Below are 22,285 nucleotides of genomic sequence, written 5' to 3' on the forward strand. Positions count from 1 at the left end.
TAGGCCATGTATAAAGCTAAGCAAATGCTGTCAGTTGAGTAAATATCATCACATGTGTTCGTTAGGGCCTCTTTGTGTTGTGTATTAACATTTAACATTCAAAGTGGAAGGTAGATTTGATTAAGATGCTCAGGCACTGTGACTGTTTACATTTTGTGCATTCACACCCGATATTTCAAGTGTGCGCTGAAAATACACCTGTTATCACCAAATACTGAATCCAGCGCGCGCACACACGCACACAGAGAGAGAGAGAGAGAGAGAGAGAGAGAGAGAGAGAGAGAGAGAGAGAGAGAGAGAGAGAGAGAGAGAGAGAGAGAGAGAGAGAGAGAGAGAGAGAGAGAGAGAGAGAGAGAGAGAGAGAGAGAGAGAGAATTTGAGCAGTGGTAAGATTTATCTGTATATAGCAAGAGGAAGATTGAAAGAGGGCAAATATTGCATCTCTGTAATAGGACAAACCTTTAGTTAAAGTTAAATATAAAATAGTAAAAATAATAAGAAATAGAAAAAATAGAAATTCATTAAACTGCCTAATTCTGTGCAACATTTACAGCTTAAATTTTAATTTAGGTGTCTTTATACAGATTTATGCAGCTCAGAAGTGGAATGAATGCATTTACACTGCAATTACAAGATGGACTGAGCTGAATCAGGCATATTTTAATACGACTTTGATGCAGAATTATGGATTATAAGTAGCACAGAGCAGCATAAAGAAGCTAAAATATTACAGACTACGAATTTATAAATAGCATCACAGTGGCATAGTGAGTAGAACAATCACATCACAGCAAGAAGGTCGCTGGTTTGAGTCCAGACTGAGTAAGTTTTTGTGTAGAGTTTACATGTTCTCCAGTGTTCACTGTGGGATTCCTCCAGGTGAAAACTAAGCCGAAAAAAGAGACTAAGCTGAAAAAAAATGAATGAATGAATGAATGAATGAATGAATGAATGAATTATAAATATAGTACAATCCACAAAACAATAACTATGATAAATTTAAAGGTTGACACAGATGCACTTCTGAAGTGGCATTAGGGTGTCTTTAAATGGAATGTTATGCTGCTCAGAGATGGATTGAATGTATTTGCACTGCAATTACAAATTAATACTTCAATACATGGGACTGAAGTGGATTAGACCAGGTTTAACTTATACAGCATTATAGTCTGGATTTTAAGCGACAGAAGCCTGAAGACCTTAAAAAAGCTTTCATTTTAAAATATAGTGCAATAGATGAAACAGACCATTTCTAAAATATACACTAGAAGGGTGGCGCAGGGGCACATCTGAAGTGACATTTAGGTGTCTAAACACACTTTAAAGCTGCTAAGCGGTACTACAATTACGACTGAAAAGCAGGCATAATTTAGTCTGGCTTTTATGCAAACAGAGCAACCTTGGATACATTTTTTACAAAAATCTTTATACAACAGCGTGTGTTATGCCAAACTTACACTGCAAAAGATAAATTTCTCTTACATCTGACCTGTGGATGCATATACTGAACCTAACACACACATGCAGTGGTAAGATTCTACTGAGCTTCTTTAGTTAAATACAACCAAGGGAAGACGGAGAGGGAGCAAATGTTGCATCTCTGTCATTGAACAGGACTTAAGTTTAAGGACATTAGTATTCCACTATTAAGGCGATGAGAGAACACGAAACCAAAACAGTCTGAGGATTAGACCACCCTTACTGCGTGTGTGTGTAATACAAGACTATAATATACACACCATTACTGGAGTGTGCGACGTGAGCCACCTGTGTACCAATATTTTCAGAAAGACAACATACAATTTGTGTGAATCTGCAAGGTAGCAGCAGTGTCACATAACAAAAAAAAAAAGGAAACAAAGGTGCAGACAGCGTTCAGGCCTCTTAAAACCCTGGATGCTTGCATTAGATGTGAGGAAATGGCCGTCTGACCGGCTGTGGCTGTTATGACTGGAAATCTGACATGAGAGAGATCCGTCCACACCCTCTCAGAAAATCCCTAAGAGATGCGAGAAGAATAAAAGAGACTGATTGGTCTGCCCAGACCTACAGTTCACACCGCCGCTGCTTCATTTCATTTTCTGGCTTTGTGTATTCAATGGAAAATCAGTGGTTTCTTTTCTGACAAAATACTGTAGAAGTCATGGTTGCAACAATTCAGAAATGTTTTAATCCATCTATTGTTTGCTAAAACAACTACAAAAAAAGGTATATACATGTATACATTTCATATACACTTGAAGTCAGAATTATTAGTTTCCCCCCTGTTTATTTTTTTCCCAATTTCTGATCAACAGAGAGAAGATTTTTATAAACACATTTCTAAACATGATAGTTTTAATAACTAATTTCTAATAACTAATTTATTTTATCTTTGCCATGATGATAGTAAATAATATTTCACTAGATATTTTTCAAGACACTTCTATACAGCTTAAAGTGACATTTAAAAGCTTAACTGGGTTAATTAGATTAACTAGGCAGGTTAGGGTTATAGGCAAGTTATTTTGCAATTACGGTTTGTTCTTTAGACTATCAAAAAATGTATAGCTTAAAGGGGTTAATTATTTTGACCATAAAATGTTTTTTTTTTTTAAATCAAAACTGCGTTAATTCTAGCCGGAATAAAACAAATACGACTTTCCCCAGAATAAAAAATATCATCAGACATACTGTGAAAATTTCCTTGCTATGTTAAACATCATTCTGGAAATATTTAAAAACAAAAAAATAAATAAAATCAAAGGGGCTAATAATTCTGACTTCAACTGTACATATTTCATACATATAACCTTCCAAAATTAGGCATTAAATTAATAAATACAGTAAATATGTTGCACAAAATAAGCAGCACATCTGTACTAACATTGATAAGAGGGTTTTTCTAAAGCAGCAAATATTAATTTGAACATGTTACAATGCTTACATAACAGTTTTTAGACACCTTTGACATCACAGAATTAAACAACATTATTAAAATGCCTTGGTTAAGATTACATAACATGAAAGGATAATTCCACCACGAATTTAAGTTTTGTCATCATACCTGCACATTTACAATTACATTTACTTTTTAAAGGCATTTCAAAGAAAGCTGAAAACTTGCAACCATTGACTTTCCTAGTCCATATGGAAGTCAATTGACACATAAACCAAACAAATATTACAATCTTTTTAAAGATGGAGCCAAATAACAGCAGCACGACAAATATTCAAGTAATATTGTGAAACAATTTTAAATACACTTTCACTTTATTTTATATTTTTAAATAGATTTTACTTTATTTTTTTTAAATGCTCGTTAATTCAATGAGCATATGAAACTTCTTTTAAAACATTTAAGCAAATTTAGTGTAATTAAGCAGACCATTCATGGATGCATTCATACTGAAAAGGTGGCACAAAGGTGCCTCTAAAGTGGCATTTAGCAGTTTTAAAGAGACAGTTTAACACTGCTTAAAGGTATTAATGCATTTAAAGTGCAATTACAACTGTAGAGCAGCCATAACTCTGACTTTTATGCTGCATTTTACTCTGGCTTTTAAGCAGGCACAGAGCAGCCTTAACTTTAATGATTGTGTAAAGCTGCATAAATGTTTCTAAATGCATTGCGTTGCATCTTCTCACTAAATTATTATAAAGCAGACAGAGCAACATTAATTTAACTGTGCACTTAAAACATTACAGACTGTTAATCAGTCATTTTGTGTAACTTTTGTGTCCAGTAGAAAGAAATGCTGCAACCCTACACGTCTGCTGAGCCGTGATATTGCTAGTTTTCAACATGTAGCTGAAAAGCCTATATATCAAATTAAACAAGAGAACCTGCTGATTCAGATGAGACTAGTCGTCGTTTAACATCCATTAACATGATCACAAATCACAACATAAACCAGTTGTGAAATTACAGCTATTTTTTTTTTTACTTTCATATACTGCTGAAAATCCTTTCAATTTCTCCCCTCCACACAGCATCTAACAACACCTCAGGACGATGATGCTCATGTACTACAGCGATTTCATCCCTTTAGCTAATTCATAATCGGTACAGCTCTTATTTATTACAAGCCATTTTTCTTTACCACCCTCAGCCACTCACTTCATTCTGGGTCATATTAATAAAGCTAATTGTAATTATATCGCTTTTTTCCGGATGTTAGCCGATGGGCAGTAAAGCCTCTTGATTATTTTTAATGACTTCAGCTGTTTTCCCCCAACGACACATAGATGGATGTCCGGTCTACTCTGAATGCGAGACGAGTGTAAATATTGGCAGCCGTTGACGCAGTTATCATGCTCAAGGGGTGCATTCAATCTCACCTCCGTCAACAGCGAATGGACAGTCGCAGGTTGGTACAACGGTGTGGAGAAGAAAAAAAACAACACTCAATGAGATTATTACCTCACGTTCATGTCTAGTTTCGAATGCTAAACGGACAAAATTATCGCCTACCGCGGCCCTCAGTCTAAATGTGTTGCGAGGAGCACGATTGCCCATCGCTTGTATTCCCATTTTATTTATTGGACATAAACTGGACGCCGTCCAATGTGCACATCTGTAATTGGACTCGTTGGCTCTTGCTTGAAGGCCATTAGCTGAGAGCAAAGAAAGTCTAGGCTGGGAAAAAAGGCAAAAATATGTTGCGCTACGACACTTATGGGCTCCTGTGTAACTGAGGTGCTGTTTTTTACTGTCAAATCTATTCATCAGTAAATCTAGCCACAGAAAGTGGTATTTGTCCTCATCCGCTGATGAATGCTTGCTTCGGTCATTTCTCAGACACTGAACACTAGTGCTGGAAAGAAATGCAAGACAGCGTGGTGAGGAGCAAACAGCATGGCTCATTAGCAAAGTATGAAAATCACTCATTTTAATATTTACTGTGCACTCTTGATTAGTTTCATCGTGCATTTCTGATTGGCACAAAATGAGATTTTCCTCAGAGCCCATGGGCTTCTCTGATTTATAAACCGCGCCATTCAAAATTGAAGTATGGCCTTTATATTTTTGGGCTCATTTCGGTTATTTATATAACTTTTTTTGGTTTGATTCAAGGCCATTTTTCTCACCTCATACAGTAATTATAATACGAAATACATGCTTTTTTGTATTATTTGTGTGTTAACAGACATATATCATTTCCAGTAAGTTACATTATATTTAAGAGGGTATTTATGTGATGTTACATTCAACTTTAAAGGTGACATTTAGATGAACGGTATACATTTGCTCAAGATAATGTATACACTTCAGATTAGATATAAAGTCAGATTATTTTGTTTTAGTTTGAGAAACTAATCTAAACTTATACAATTTACTATGAATGTCACTCAATGTTACCATTTTACTTAAATTTTAAAATTCTAACACTGTTCAAGGTAATCTTTAGATAGTCTAATCTTTAGCTTATTTAAGCTGTTTTTTGTTAATGAAGAGAAAAAAACAAGTTTGATTTAATGCATGGATTTTCACTTCTTGCATATTGTGGCATTTTTGTGCATAATAACATTTTATTGTTAGCTTTCTCTTTTAGCGTGTGCATGGCATTTTCCAGCATCGCCCATTAAGGATGGCAGAATACATCTGGATCTTTCTGACATGGAAAAACAATCTTTATTTTCTCTCAAAAGAGAGAAATATCAGATATCAAATAGAAAATTTTAAATTTTTTTACAGAATTTATTTACCACCAGTTCATCTCAATAAGTTATTTCCTAATGTTTCTCAATGTTGTTTTAAGTGCAAATCCAATTTTGTTACCGTGATGCATGTATTCCGGAACTGTGACATGATCAAGACATACTGGAAAGAAATCCAAAAAACTAGTTCAGAAGGTTATTGGTAAACCTTTTGCCGTATCTCCAGTTATTTATCTTCTGAAACTGTTCTACATCTTAGTCATAGACTAGAATCTTTGTTGTACCTTTGTACAAATCTAGCAAGAAAATCTATTCTTTTGTTGTGGTCTTCTCCTGACATTCATTCGGTCAATAGGTGGATAAATCATATTTTCTTCTTCTTCTTTTTTTTGTCTTACCCTTGAAAACACTGACTTATGACTTCTGATGATGTCCGGCATATCTGGAATCCTCTATGGGAGTTAATGGAGAATGTATCATAAGATTATTATTTTTTTATTTATCTTTTGTTTGTTACCCTTCACAAAAGACTTTAATTACAAGCCGATGGACAACTATATAATTTTACTATACTAAATGATGACATGAGACACCTTTACTGTTCTGTCTTTGCAAATCTTTAAATAAATGTTAAAGTACAATAAAATAATTAAATAAATAACAATGTGCATATCGATGCCTCCATAACACTTTTTGCTACTAATATTCATACTGTGACCAACAAAAAAGCCCAGGCCAGGATGTGCTTAATGCAATTAATAGCAGCTCTTTATAAAGTACAGTGTTAAAATAATATCTTAAAGGTTACACCCAAATACACAAAGCAACAAGCACATTTCAGCTACAATTTGGCAAAGGTTGAAGTAAAACGGTTAATCTTCTGTCAGCATTAGAGCAACTGAACAGCATAAAGATGAATCAAAAATTATTTTCTCCATCATGAAAGAGCAGATGTGAGCTTCATTAGGTCATTTTAAAAGAAACAGCTGTTTGGCTAAACTGAGAAAGAGAGATGAAGAAAAGAAGAGAGGAAAATCACTTTATTGCACAAATGAGAAGAGGAAACAAACTGCTAGCAAAACACTGGAAATTGAGTTTTAGCTTTAAATATTTTTTTTAAGATTTACGTTTCAAAACTTTAGACTTTGAAATAAGCAATATCTTTTTTTTTTTTTTTAAATATATCCATCTTTGTTTACATAATGAATAAAAAAAGAATGGTTTAAACAAATACAAATACAGAAACCTTCAAAAAAAGTTGTATGTTTTTTTTCCCAAACAGTAAATAAGTAATTGGTAAATCTAAACAGCGATAAGTAAAAATAGTTTTAAATAAATATTATACTAGTGCTCAGCATATATAAGTACACCCCTCACAAATCTAACTTTTAAATTAATATTTTTAAAGGTATAGGTATAGGTACAATATTATATTTGTGCATATACATTAGATTAGTCAGTACTGAAGCCAAACCTGAAGCTTATCTAACTAAATAACTTACGATGACGGTCCAAAAACTAGAAGCCCCAAATTTATGTTATTGAAAAATATTAAATACAAATTTTTAAAAAAGAGGAAAAATAAAGAAAAGCAGGAAAAAAAGGAAAAATGTAGTTAAAATTTTGTAGGCTGTAATTTTTTTTTTGCTTAAATTTAATTTTATTATCTTTTAATTTCTAAATATGTTTAGTGACTAAAATATTATTTAATAAATATATCTGTTTAATAAATCTGATTCGTTTAAATGCACCACAGTACATTGCCAGATTCACTGAGAAATGGACACAAATATTCATTTTCAAAATGGGCTGTACTCAATTATGCTGAGTACTGTATATTTCTACACATAATCCTATATTGATATTAAACAGCTCCATATACATATAAATTAAATGCATTTATTCTGGAACATCATGAGGATGATGTAAATGCTGAACTATTAAATTCACTGTGCTCAGAAACTTCAAGAAGTAAAATATGACTGCTCAATCAGAGAGAGGAAAAGTACCCAAAGCAAGTAAAGCAACTTTACTTGACCTGCGATATCTATCGGATTTGCAAGAAAGTTGAAAAGTTCTCTTAATTTCTTAAAACCATAAAGGGAAATCATTTGGAAACACTTAAACACGCATTATCAGCACACCAGAAGTGAGTGGGTGCAGATTAACTTCAGGAAAGTGAGTTTCTCGTACTGTATCATCCACACACCCGTCACATTATCACCGTGCTTACTGTACTCCCAACTTTTAACCAGTTTAAGCAAGCTAGATAAATAGTCTGCGGTCTCGCATAGGTAGATTACAGATTGATTCGCTGATATTTCCTGCCAGCATACAGTAAACAGAAGCCGGAGCTGAGATTATGAGTGTTTGCAAGCCGGGAGAGAAATAAGGAGCAAAGAAAGGACAACCTCAAATCACATTCACAGCCAACATACAGTAATCAGACAGAGAGAAAGATGGTGTGTGTGCGTGTAGACGAGAGAGAAAGACTGAACAGATATTAATATTCAAGCAGGCGCATTGGTGCATGGATTCAATAAGATTGGGAAGGTACCATCCATTTGCCAGAGCATGCAGAGCGGGCTAAATGACCTGTGCTTTTTTTCAGGAGACGCCCCGACGCTAATGAACTGAAGGAGGAGGTCTGAGGTGGGACTGTCCTGAAGTGCCACCCACTCTTCTAAACGTGACCTGGGTTCAAAAGTTCACCCCGTGCCCCGCAGGCACCCGAACACACAGACTCTCCTCGCTTTTCATTCTTCTCGCTCGTGCTTTATAGTTCCTGCGCTCGGGTGGTTTGTTTCTGTCCGCCTCCAGCTGGAGAGGTGAAGAGTGAGAAGTCTCAGTCTGTTGAGCTCTGTATCTGTCCGCTCACACACATACACAGAGACAGACAGACTGATACACACATATTTACTCACACATCCACTATTCTAATGTAATCTGCTGCAAGAATAATTTACTATTACTATTGTCATTGTTGAAAAATGTTGAGCTGTTGTGTTGTGGAAACAGTGATACAGCACCATACAATATTTTGGAAGCAGGATAAGCTTCTTATAAAATGTACTGATCTCTGGTTTACCACACAACTTGTCTTGTAAAGACATTCATTGATACAGATCAACCCGGAGACCCTTACAGTACCTAAACTTAATTCAATTCTAACCTTAAAGCTAAAATAAAATCTTAACCTCCAAACAGCCATTTAAAGGGGTGGCAATTGAGGACTATCCAAAATGTCCTAATTTTCTCTCTTGGTCAAAAAGACCCTCAACAAAGATAATTGTACAAGTATTCATGCAAGCGCATGCACACACACACGCACACGCACTCACACACGCACACACACACACACCCAGTGAAGACGATCATTAATCATTACTTAAGGAAAATTGTGCTCATTTGCAATCCAGGTTTACTGCACTACAATTCCATTATTGATTAGACTGACATTTATTTTAAGTTATGACTTTTCCCATGATGCAGTTCTTGGGTGTGACTACTAGGATAATGTCTTTGGTTTGGTTTGGAGATACATTCTACTGTAACCACTCCATTACTAATGATCCTCAGCCAGCAGTAAAGTTGGTACAGTGGTGTGAAAAAGTGTTTGCCCCTTACTAATTTCTTATGTGTTTGCATGTTTGTCGCACGTCAAAGAAAATAAGTAAACATCATGGAGTTTTTAAATAAAGAATTTTATTATTAGAGCAAAATCCACAGCTACATAGCCCTGTTTGAAAAAGTGTTTTCATGGAACAGAAGAGAACCTTCACAAAAGACTCCACAACAACATCCAAAGAACCACAGGAGTGTTCATGACTCCACCATAAAAAAAAAAAACAGGGCTCGATATAGCAATTATTTTGGTTGCATATGCGCCCAAAATTTAATCTATGCGACCTCATAATATATTTAGGAGCAAGGCTTTTTGCTGTCATATGGCAGGGAGCTTTTGTGACCGCGGGACACGCAAACTGCTGAAGAGTGAAAAGTACACAGGTTTGCAAACCCCACCTAAAGTTACAAATAATGGTGCCGATGACTGCGATCATGTTGTGAATGTTGATCCTACAGCCGAGATCAATCGCATGTTTTCGCAGAAGGTGCCCGAATCTCGATGAGTTGCATTCACTGCATGTTCAGTGCAAATGTCCACTAAATGTAAAAAAGAAAAAAACTCACCTTTACTAAGTTTAAACTGAAAATGCAGCTCATAAACAAGGTATTGCGCCGGTGGCCATCGTGAAAATCCAGCTCTGACTCACTGTGACTACCAACAGAGTCAGACAGACTCGCCTGCTTTTTTTTCACAAACACAGTAAAATGATAATATTGAAAAATGTAATTCATTGCAAGTATTAGTCATCATTGTCATCATTAATATTTTAGAATTATTAGACCCTTATTTTGGAATTATTGCACAAATATCAGTGTCATTACAGAATTAGTTGGATAGTAGTTTCTGTTTTTTTTTTTCTGTCTTGATTGATGTTGTTTTCAAATGCAATAAATCCCTTAATATACAGTTTGCAGTAATGCTCAATCATTTTTGGTGAGTGCTCCTAAATTTTTTCTGCTGCTCCTAAATATTTGAAGTAGGGAGCACCGGTGCTACAGAGTCAGAAAAAGAGTTAATTTTGAGCCGTGAAAAACCAAAAAGCTTGTCTCAGTTGTCAGAAAACATCTTGATGATACCAACGAGTTTTGGTAAATACTCTGTGGACTGACAAGACAAAGGTTGAAATCTTTAGAAGTTGTGTCCCAATAAAAAAAAAGTTAAAAGTTTGGTACGAAGCACTACAGTTTTATGAAAGTGTGGCTGGCTGAGCGAGTGCCTTGGTCCCTAAACTTATTGGCATTCCTTCTGTGCGAATTTGTTATTTCTAATGGAAGTGCACCACAAGCACACTGCTTGCACACCATGCGAGTATCACTCCCTATGAGCTTGCATAAATTGCACCTAGTTGAAAACATCTTAACATTTCAGAATGCAACGAGAGCATCACAGTTTATGTGACTAGAACCAAGAAATCAGCTTCACACTGGTATGAAATATTCACACACTGCAGTGCTTTTAATTTTCTCCATAAGTAAAACTTTTATCTGAACTGCAGCAATGGTTTGTTCGCTTGTCATCCTCAGAAAACAGTTGACGATCGCCTAGTTATGACAAGGTGTCAGGGGAGCACGAGCGCAAAGCACATTGAAAATAGTGAGGGAAACCTCATGCCTTGTACTTTTCATGTACTTTTATCCGCAATTCGAACGGACTTGAGTTGGGTTTAGTCATCACCACCTCAGGTCAGAATAACACATGCAGCAGTGAGGAGATAAAAAGGATTGATCAGGTCACCAGAGTAGCTTTTTGGTGTCTTTTCTTTTGCATCCCAACCACGAGCACCCCATCTGAAAGAATTTTCAGCATGGGGTAATATAGTTACATGTACTCTAAAACCAAAGAGAGTAAACCAACTTGTCTTTCATTTATAATGTTGTATTTGAATAATGATGGTTGTTTTTTACTGTAAAGCTCAGATTTGAATGTCATAACTTAAGACAAAGTTTGAGTTCTTCTGTATCATTATTGTTGATATCTTACAGATGTTGATCTAGCTTAAAGTTTGCTTTGATTGTTTTCACTTTAACATTGCACACACTTTGAAACATTTTAAGAGTTATCAAGTTTAAGAGCCTCTTTAACACGTTAATTTTAAGAGAAAATATGTTTGTTTGTTGTTTGACTATTAAAATTATTTGCCTCTGTAATGCTAGTAAATTAGAGTGGTGGAGTTAAAAAATACAGGACTTTATTTCTAAATGGATTGTTCAAAAATATTGCATAATTATTAATATCAAATGACATGAAACATTATATCCTGATCTTTTTTTTTTACTGTATTGGCTCAGCTTTATGTAATTGTAACATCACATTCAGAAAAAGTACATCATTAACAGTAAAATGTGGTGGTAGTAGGTTGCTGGTTAGGGGCTGTTTTGCTGCTTCAGGACCTGGAGAATTGCTGTGATGAATAGAACCATGAATGCTGCTGTGTACCAAAATATCTAAAAGAAGAATCTCTTTGACCATCTGTTAGTGACCTCAAGCTGAAGCAGACTTCTGCAGCAGGGCAATGATCTACAAGACCACTTCTGAATAGCTGAAGAAAAAAAAAAAAAGACTTTGGAGTGACCTGAATACAACTAGGATGCTGTGCCACAACCTTAAAAAGATGTTTATTCTCTAAAATCCTCCAATGTGACTGAATTACAACAATTGTACAAAGATGAGTTGGTCAAAAGTCCTTCAGAGCGCTGTAGCACATCATCCAAAAATACTTGATTGCAGCTGTTGCTGCTAAGGGTGGGTCAACCAGCTACTACTGTAGTTTTAGGGGGCAAACACTTTTTCACACAGGGCTATGAAGTTTTGTATTTAATTTTCTCTTAAGTGAGATGTAAATCTAAAAAAAAAAATATGATTAATATAAAATATTGATTACCCCATTTGGCTCAACAATCTGGCACTTACAACATTATAATGTTCAGTTAAAGTACATTGCTAGGTTACAACACTTCCTAGAAGTTTTTTACAGTCTCATGGCAAAGTGAAGAGTACTCAGCTTCTCTCATGTCAAAGCAGTGTATCTGTATCTCAGCCATCCTGAGCTGGAGCATAAAAACGAAAACAAGAAAGCTTAAAAAGGTCATTTTCAAGATTGATCCTAGCATTATGACAGAAAAATCTAAATTCAGCCCTTTTAACCACATCTGTTCATCAGCTTCTTTAGTGATTAAATAAGGAAGAAACAAGGCGTTTGTGCTGTTAAACAACCACCTGAAGCGACGTCTATAATCGGTCATTCAACATGTAAACGCTCAGAGACTAATCAATAGGAATTCTATCCACTTCCCACCATTACTGACATGGCAATGTGACAAATGTCTAACATTTGGAAATAATGCATTTCAAAAAGTTGCTTTTCCACAAAAGAGAGGAGAAACATCACTGGGAGAGCAAAAAAAAATATTAAAGAACAGAGAGTTTAAATTAAGTTAAACATATGTAAAATTGAGGTATAACAAAATCCGGTCTTTAATTAAATAAACTATATATTAATATATAAGTTATTTTTTGATAAATAAAAAAAAAACTGTTATTACACCACTATTTAGCACCCTATGTCTGTAGAAATAAAATATAAACAATTTTACAACGTTACTGTACCATTGTGGTACAGAATAGCACTATTAAATGATAAAAATAATAAATATAAATAAAATAAATTCTCAAAACAAACAAAAATAATAATAAAAACAAACTAAATAGAATTTTTTTTTCATTAAAAAAAAGTGGAAAGTCATATTAACTAGGAGGAGAGTGATTATGATAGATAAACAGACATACAGACAGATTCTAATTATGCATTTAAATTGTATAAAAATCACACAGAAGAGTTTATTCATAATGAGAAGAACTGCAGCATTTCAATGCAAAAAAAAAAATCTCTAATCCCTTCATCTGCTCTGTATAAAAAGAGATAAACTCTTGCCAATCTAAGGAATCCACACTCCAAAGATGTGCTTCCACATCCGAAGAGGAACTCAAGGGCAGAGGCACAGATCAGAGATAGAAATATATATTTCTGTTCCCCTCAACACTCCTCCATCTGCAGCACTAGAGAAATGTGGGCCCAGCGGTTTCCAATCAGCCCTGTTTGCTGTCTGCTCCTCAGATTAATGACTGAACGCAGAACGGCTGCAGGTTCAAGCGGAGGTCAGCCTTCCTCCTCTTTCTCCGGCTTCATCCCTCAATCGCTCCCTCCGTGGGCAAATGAGGATTTGATTTTTCTGTGCGCTGGGCAGAGCTGGAAGAGATGGATGGAGGTGGGATTGCAGAACCAGGTGCCCCTGCTGCTTTGTTAGGGAAATGAATGAGAGAGAGTACAGAAACACGAGCAGATATACAGAGAGTGGAGAACAGCACAGCCATCAGAAGACGAGTGATGGACAACACTGGATGGAGATTTGAGGTGCTGTACAAGAGTTAAGAGGTTGGAGTATTAATTGAAGAGAATAGAATGGAGTATAAAGTGCAACATAGGGCAAGAAGAATGTATATTAAAACAGAATATAAATCAGAGAACTGGAGGAAAAGGAGTATGATGGCAAAAAAAATGTAAAAATAAAATAAAAATAAATAAACAGCATTGTATAATAAATAAACAAATTGTCTGAAATGTAATATAGCAATATCCCTAAAACGAAATTAATGTTAATAAAAAATAAAAATAAGACAAACAAATTGATTTAGAAAAAAATGTAATAGCAAAATAAAAGAATAATATTTAAATGAAATAATGTGCTTTGTCTATAATTGGGTGTAAAAACCTAGTTACCCTAACAACTCACCAAAACCAAAACAACCAAAACAACATTAAACAACATTAAATCGATAGTTTTCCCAAAACTCGAAATAAAACTTTACAATTGTTTTGACTGACTAAAAACTGAAAACCTGAAAAAACTTTGAAAAAAAACGAATACTAATGGAAACGAATGATTAAAGGTAGGGCTGCACGATATTGGAAAAATGTAATATTGCAATATTTTATTTTTCTGCAATAAATATTGAGATATGAATACAGTTTCACAAGCTCTATTTGATGGTTTTCTGGGAAGTCTAACAGTATTCAGGAAAATAAATTGAAAAAATAATAATAAATCACAATGCAAAAAATGCTTTTCTTCCTTTAATTTCTAGTTCAAATATCTAAAAATTCTTAGATCAAGTTAAAAAAAAAAAATTAAAAAAAAAATTTAAAAAAAAAAAATATATATATATATATATATATATATATATATATATATATATATATATATATATATATATATATATATATATATATATATATATATATATATATATATAATTTTTTTTTTCAACTTTAAGTCAAATCTGAGAGTTTTTTCTCTATTTGCCAGTGTGGTGAGTAAACTAATCTTGTTTTTGCTGTGAAATGTACTGTAAGTATTTGGACTAGAAACAAGATAAAAATTGAGTAAGAAAAACATTTTATTTAATTATTTTTGTATTCCTTATAAATACAATTCTGTAGCTCCTGGTCAACTATAAATCAGACTCCAAGTTGCATATTTTGCGATGTGACTATTGCAGATGCATACATTTCAATATATCGATGCTAAAACGATATATTGTACAGCCCTACTTACAGGCTTTCAGCTTTCATTAAAAAAAAAAAAATCTTCTTTTGTGTTCTTTTGTGCTGACCAGTGAATAAACTACAGATACACACATAGTTTTGCCTATTTTAACACGTGTTGCTTGTTTTGATCAGTGGTGTCAAGGACCAAAAAGCAGTTTTTAAAGTGATAACATAATAGAACATTATTTTTTTTTTCCCAAATCAAAAAAAACTTTTTTTCCATAGTCTGAAGAAAAAAATTAATCTATCTAAAGAACCAAATCATTTCTATCACTTTAAATAACCATTTGTAGAATGAAAAGTTCCCTTGGGTGTAAGTGGTTCTTCATGAAGTTGTAGATGCAGATAAAGTAGCTTTATTTTGAAGTGTGTTATCCATGAAACAGTGCAACGATCCACAAATCTTTGTGCAAATTAGTGCTGCACAATAAAAAAAAGACTACCATCATCACCATAATAGTATGTGCAATATGCATATCGCAGAGAGGTGCAATAAATTAAATTAATTTGATGTGTCAAGCATTCATGGGCTACATCGATAGGTTATCCAAATCTTACCAATCGAATTAGGCCTTTATTTCTGTATCTTCTTCACACCACTCCAGTATGTGCAATTGGGTGAACTTGGAGCTGAAAATACTAATGCAGGGAGACAAGGGAAGACAAGAAATATCTACTAGCTGTTTGAGTATATCATTAAATAAATCCAATATTTTTTGATTTCTGATAAAAGTGTTTTTTAAAAGTTACTTATATGGTAAGAAATTGAATTATTGCAACACTCAACAATACTGAATAATTTCCAAGAGTCGTGCAGCCCTATTGCAAATGTGAAAATCTGAAACTCGAGCTTTAGTTTGACAAGTTCAAAGCTGTCAAATCTTGGACACGTTCAAAATGTGAGTATTATTCTTACAAGTACATTTCTGGCATTCCTGAGATCCCAAATATGAAGAATCAAAACCAGAATCTGCGGCTTGAGTGTTTGATTGATTTGGTGTGGAGGATTGTATCTCGACATTCTGATCTAATAGCGCCGACACGCACGCAGTGAATGCTGACACAGCGGTCATAGCCTATTATGGGAACATTCGTCCTTTCTGTCAGAGGAGAGTAATCACTCATTGGCCTGGTTTGTGTGTGTGTTTGCCCATGGCCTAATCATGGCAATGACCTGTCTTCTTAGACAAACACAAAGTGGCTTTAGCAGACTCGGTGGTAAATGAACTCGGTGTGAGGTTAAGTTCAGGGCTGGAGTTTCAAAAACAGGTTCGATTTGGCCTCTACATGCTCCTTAAAGAAATAGTTCACCCCGAACACAACAATGCATTAATTACTCTAACTAAAGTGGTTTCAAAAAGCTATAACTTTGTAGCTTCCGTGGGCCGAATTTAGTTTTCAAGCATTTACAGTGAAAGGTGCAGAACAAAAACTTCAGAACATTTAAATATTTTTTGTGCACTTAAAAACAATAATTCAGATAGAATTTCGTCAACTGGTGAAAAAATAGTTTAAATGAAGTTTGTTCAGCTTAAGGTACAGTTCTTTTTTGGTGTGTACATTTTTGCAGTTTTCATAACTGCATTATGCCGACCTGAAATTGCAAACTCTTTAAAACAGAGTAAAATTTATGATGGGGGGGAGGTGTGTACGTAGATTCCTAGATCAACTCTGATACAGGTTAACTCTGATACAAGTTTTATTTATGGAGAAAATTAAAAACCACTGCAGTATTTTGGGTGTTCTAAGGTTATTAGTCTTCCAAAATGTGTACAGTATATTCCATTTAAATTATAAAGTGGATTGCTCAGTTGTTGTCACGTATGCTCATGGCATTCTGAAGTTGTTTTCAACTGTAAGGAAGGAAGGCATGATCGCGTTACACTGCTTGCATGGTCCGCTTCTAATATGTGTGCCCAAGCCATACACTTACATTAGAAATAACAAACTTGCATGCAAAAAAGATGCGATAAATGAATGGCTGCAATAATTTGCGATCTCCAAAAGTTGATCTTCTTGTACAGAGAGGCTGGATTCACCTGATTTATTGACAAATTGATTGCGGATCCATTCCTTGGCAGTTTGTGGGTCCTTCACTGAAACTTTACCATTTCGCAAAGAAACTTTCCAAAGATGTCTGTTTCGAACTCATTTTGCAAACTTGTGGGTTAAAGTTTGGCGCTCAAGTAACCGAGATACAACCAAGAGAATATAGTCATTTTTCAAAATAACTCATTTTTCAATTTTTATAACAAAAGATCATTCAGACTCTGATATAAAACACGAATAATTATTGATTTCTTGTGAAACCTGCTTCCAATTGATCCACAGACCGGTACCGATCCATGGCCTGGGGGTTGGGAACCACTGCAAAGTTACTTTTTGATTATTACTCAAATGCTAATGTACTGTAGATTTTTGCTTTGAAATAATTCAGGGGTATACTGATCATGAATTTATGTGCCTCTTTTACCAGTTACCTGCAGTGAATATTTATATATGGTCATTCTGTACTTTAACATCAAAGTGTCATGCAAATAAAGAAAATAATTCAAACTAGAGTCCAATCGAGGATGTCCAGACTTTATAGCCTCAAATACACAGATAAAACTATCATAACAGGCAAATAATGATCTTGTATGTTGACACTATGATTTGCAGAGCTTCTGTAATCCATTCCTATGCTTTCTCTATTAGTGCTGCACAATATATCGATTCGGCTTCAATATCACAATGTGCGCATCCACAATAAAAACAGTGCAGTATTTACAATGTTTAGTCTGGATCATAGTTGACCAGGAGCCACAAAACACAGGATTTTTAGAGTCACTGCTAAGATTAACCATAATAAAATGAACGCTTATCATTTGTCTTTGTTTTTAAGGCCTGTGACAGCATTTCAAGAGAGTTTAATAGTTCGGGCACAAGAAATTATCACTTTTGAAGAGGCATTTAATTATTAATGCAATATAGATGATGTAGTGTTAATTTACATTTACAAAAAAAAAATGCATTTCTTAGAATTGTTCTTCTTGATTCTGTCTTAGAATCTGTATTTCAAACCTAAAACAAGATTATTGTGGTTACCCCACTGGTAGATTATCTGGCTTGTTTTTAGGAAAATCTCACTTATATAATATAAGTGAGAGATATATATATATATATATATATATATATATATATATATATATATATATTTGAATAACTCAATTGTGATATATTGTCATTACTCAATTTCTGTACCTAAATACTTGTTAGACTCCCTAAAAAAAGTCAAATTTAAACCATCTGGTGAAACTGTATTCATTTTGCAAAAAAAGTACAATATCGCAACGTCAGATTTCTCCAATATTGTGCAGCTGTATTCTTTACTACGGTTTTCTCACCCTTCTCAAATTTTTTGTGTGCTAATTTTGTTATTGAGAGAATGATAGCACAGCACACATCGAAATATCACACTCAGCATGGAAAACATGATCAGTATTTTTCCATCAAAGGCTGAAAAATAAATTTGCTGTGAGAAAGTTTTTTCACATTAAGGGCTCTATTTTAACGATGTAGACACAAAGTCTAAAAGTGCATGGCGCAAAAGCATTACATGCCACTCAATTAACTTTTGTTATTTTAAGGACAGAAAAAAACTATTTGCACCTTGATGCATTATCTAACAGGGTTTTGCTTATTCTCTTGAGCTTATGGGTGTGTTTTGAACATAACGTGCATTAAACCAATCAGAGTCTCATCTCCCATTCCCTTTAAGAGTCAGATGCATCACGCCATGGTGCATTTGCTATTTACATGGCAGACTTTGTAAGTGAAAAAACTGAATGGAAAAACTGCTTCATAGCGAGAAAACAGTTTAACAGAGCATCTGCAGCGAAGATAAAGAATTGAGCCTCTTCAATTCTGCCTTTTTTACTTTCTCTTTACACCTTTCCTTTACTCGATAAGGAAACTTGTACGCACTCCACTGAAGACATCTATTAGCCTACATATTTAATTTTGTTTGTTAAGCACAACGATTTGTTTCAAAACTACTTCTAAATTCAGTTCAAATTTCCAGAAAATGAATAAATGAACAATAATAACAAAGTGTGTTTAAAAAAAACTGAGTTATTTCCAAACACATCCTATTCTAACGCCCCATGGTGATGCAGATTTCTTCAAAACCCGACAGGTGGACAAATCTAAACTTGTTTTTATTCAAACAAACATAAATATGCATATATATACATTAGGGATGGGAAGATTAACCGATATGTATCGAAACGCGGTTATGCGCGTTCACGATGCGAGTGCATCGGTTGAGCAGCAGAGGATGAATGAAATTTTGGAAGCAAATCAAGATGCATCGGTTTTTGCGAGATGCATCGATTTTTCCGAGATACAGCTTTTATTTTTAATATAGAATGTATTTTTTATTTATTAACAAGTGTTGTCAACCTGTTTTTGGCGCATAATTTAATCGACCTACATAAAGTAAGCCTTAGCAACGGATTTGCGGATGTGCACACACTACAACTCAGTGTATCAGGTGTGCGGATGAAGCTAGTGAAGCGCCCTCAGAAAGCGCGAGAAGCAAAACAAACATTTTATTCCCCATTTTAAATCTAAAGTATGGCAAGCAACATTACGGATTTAAGGATGGACGACATGACAGGACAGATGCAATTTGCAAAATGTGCCGCGCATCTGTAAAATACGCGGGCAGTATGACTAATCTGATATCTCACTTGAAGCGGCGCCACGGTGTTGTTGTGAAAGCATCTTCCAGTGTTTCTGCATCCCCGGCTTTCGCACTGCTTCAACCAGCTCCAAAAGTGGTGAGAACAGCATTGCAAGTTTTTTTTTTCCATGCGCAACAGTTCTGCTCACTCTACGCCAATAACGAATGCTATTGCATTGTTCATCTGCAAAGATATTCAGCCTAGTGTCACGGAGAACGAAGGTTTTAAACACCTCCTCCTGTTAATTTTTATTTAATTATAATAATAATAATATTAATAATAATAATGATAAAAATAATTGGGTGTCACGGTGGCACAGTGGGTAGTTTGACCACCTCACAGCAAGAAGATTACTGGTTTGTTATATTTTTATTAGCCTGTTGTTTACAGTGACAGTGATGTTTCAAAGCAGCATAACACTGCTAGTTCACAACCTTAAGTTTTGAATAATCAGTGGCAAAAATGATCTTTGTAAAACTTGTTTTCATAGTTGAAAAGTTAAATCACAATTCTTGTTGTGCAATGCTAATTTTATTTATGTTGAAAGAGTGCAAATATATACATATTTTTTAAATATATATTGCACTTATACATTCTGTTTATCTTGAAAATACTTAAATAATATGTGCTATAGGTTCTAAAATGGCCCTCTACTGTAAACTGACACTCTGGCTCTGAGAGAAAAGCCAGTTTGTAAAAAAAAGTCTTGGTTTTGCTTGGTTTATAAATAATCAAACTCATTCAATGGCACAGCATCCTCTTTCACATCATCTCATAAACTTGATCTAATTAGTTAGTGCTGAAATATCGCATCGTATTGTGATATGGGTGTGAATCGTATCGTGTTGCATCGCAATATGTCACAAATGTATCGCTAATATATCGGATCGTATTCTTTGTATCGAGATGCGTATCGGATCGGCATTATAGCTTAGATGCCCAACCCTAATATACATATAATAAATAATACTGCCAAGAATAACATTATAATATATATCCAAATTGTCATAAATTAACCAAAAAAGGCCCACGGACATGAAGCAGGAATGGAGGCTGTGGTTTTTACATTTATGCAGAAAATAGTAATTTTTGTAACATTTTAATCCTTTATTTATTTATTTATTTATTTATTTATATGTAAAGATATTTGTGTACTGCTGTACATCCTATGTGTATTAAGAGTTAGAACCTGCATAGGCTCATAACGAACACGCTCTGCGCTGGACTTTAGACCTGCTTTTACTTGGTCAATGGCGTGGTCTATTTCAGTTTCTCAAAATAGCAAGTTAGCAACACACCAACAATGTGCCTTAACATACCTCCTTTATAGACCGACATACCCATGAGTGTCCACAAAGTAGCGTGAAAATTAGGATTGCGCTGGTCTGAAAACATTTGTATTTTGCCAGGTGTATGATAGGGCCCTTAGTCTTTTTCGTGGAAACGAGCAATGCATTTCTCACTGCAGTTCATTTATTGGTCACCAGTGTCTACAAATTTTCTAAATACTACATACGTATAGCCAACTTTAAAAAAACTAAATGTTTGTTCTACACCATAACTTTTTTTAATCTAGATGGATGGGGCAACCATTACTGCATCCAAAATGGTGAAAAGCCTTGGAGTAACGATTGATGACCAACTAAACTTCTCTGACCACATTTCTAGAACTGCTCGATCGTGCAGATTCGCACTCTATAACATCAGAAAGATCCGACCCTTTTTATCTGAACATGCAGCTCAACTCCTTGTTCAAGCTCTTGTTCTCTCCAAACTGGATTACTGCAACTCTCTACTAGCTGGGCTTCCAGCTAACTCTATCAAGCCTCTTCAACTGCTCCAGAATGCAGCAGCACGAGTGGTCTTCAATGAACCTAAACGAGCACATGTCACTCCACTGCTAGTCCGTTTGCACTGGCTGCCAGTTGCTGCTCGCATCAAATTCAAAGTTCTGATGTTTGCCTACAAAGTGACTTCTGGCCTTGCTCCTTCTTATCTGCTCTCGCTTCTGCAGATCTATGTGCACTCCAGAAACTTGCGTTCTGTGAATGAACGTCGCCTCGTGGTTCCATCCCAAAGAGGGAAGAAATCACTTTCGCGAACGCTCACGCTCAATCTGCCCAGTTGGTGGAATGAACTCCCTAACTGCATCAGAACAGCAGAGTCACTCGCTACTTTCAAGAAACGACTAAAAACCCAACTATTTAGTCTCCACTACACTTCCTAATCTGCAATTGCCTCTCTGAATATCACACTAACTGTACCAAAAAAAAAAAAAAAATACTACTAATACTTCCCTTCTTAGACTTTACAGACCTGAAACTTGCCTATAGCACTTATTCATTGTCGCTCTTGGTTGTGTAAATTGCTTCCTTGTCCTCATTTGTAAGTCGCTTTGGATAAAAGCGTCTGCTAAATGACTAAATGTAAATGTAAATCATTTTGACACTTTGTAAAACGTACACGATGCTGTACCTTGATAGAAACAATAAAACACCCATTTTAACTTGTGTTATTTTTCAAATTGGTGTTCTAGATGTTTAGGCACTGATTTGTTTTGCTTGTCGAGATGTGTGTGTGTTTTTCTTGAAGTGTGCTTGTGTGAACGAGTGCATGTGTCCAGAGTCGGAAGTGTGGACAACTCTGCTCGCATGTGAGTCTGTGTGATCATTGTCTGTGTCCGGT

The 22,285-nt window shown here is 35.0% G+C and overlaps 2 long non-coding RNA genes across 20 annotated transcripts in view; one reads left to right on the forward strand and one right to left on the reverse strand.

Annotated features, from left to right (window-relative positions):
• The window catches only part of LOC147845618 (uncharacterized), a 349,241-nt gene extending 327,358 nt beyond the window's left edge, over window positions 1–21,883 (forward strand). The window contains exon 2 of the long non-coding RNA XR_015480766.1: window positions 21,358–21,883. This is a non-coding gene — a long non-coding RNA (uncharacterized LOC147845618). The remainder of the gene's footprint in view (window positions 1–21,357) is intronic.
• Window positions 1–22,285, reverse strand: part of LOC147845619 (uncharacterized) — a 388,114-nt gene that overhangs the window by 222,979 nt on the left and 142,850 nt on the right. The window lies entirely within an intron of this gene.

This window comes from Danio rerio, chromosome 3 (assembly GCF_052040795.2).
Source record: "Danio rerio strain M-AB ecotype USA chromosome 3, GRCz13ab, whole genome shotgun sequence".
Taxonomy (NCBI): Eukaryota; Metazoa; Chordata; class Actinopteri; order Cypriniformes; family Danionidae; genus Danio; species Danio rerio.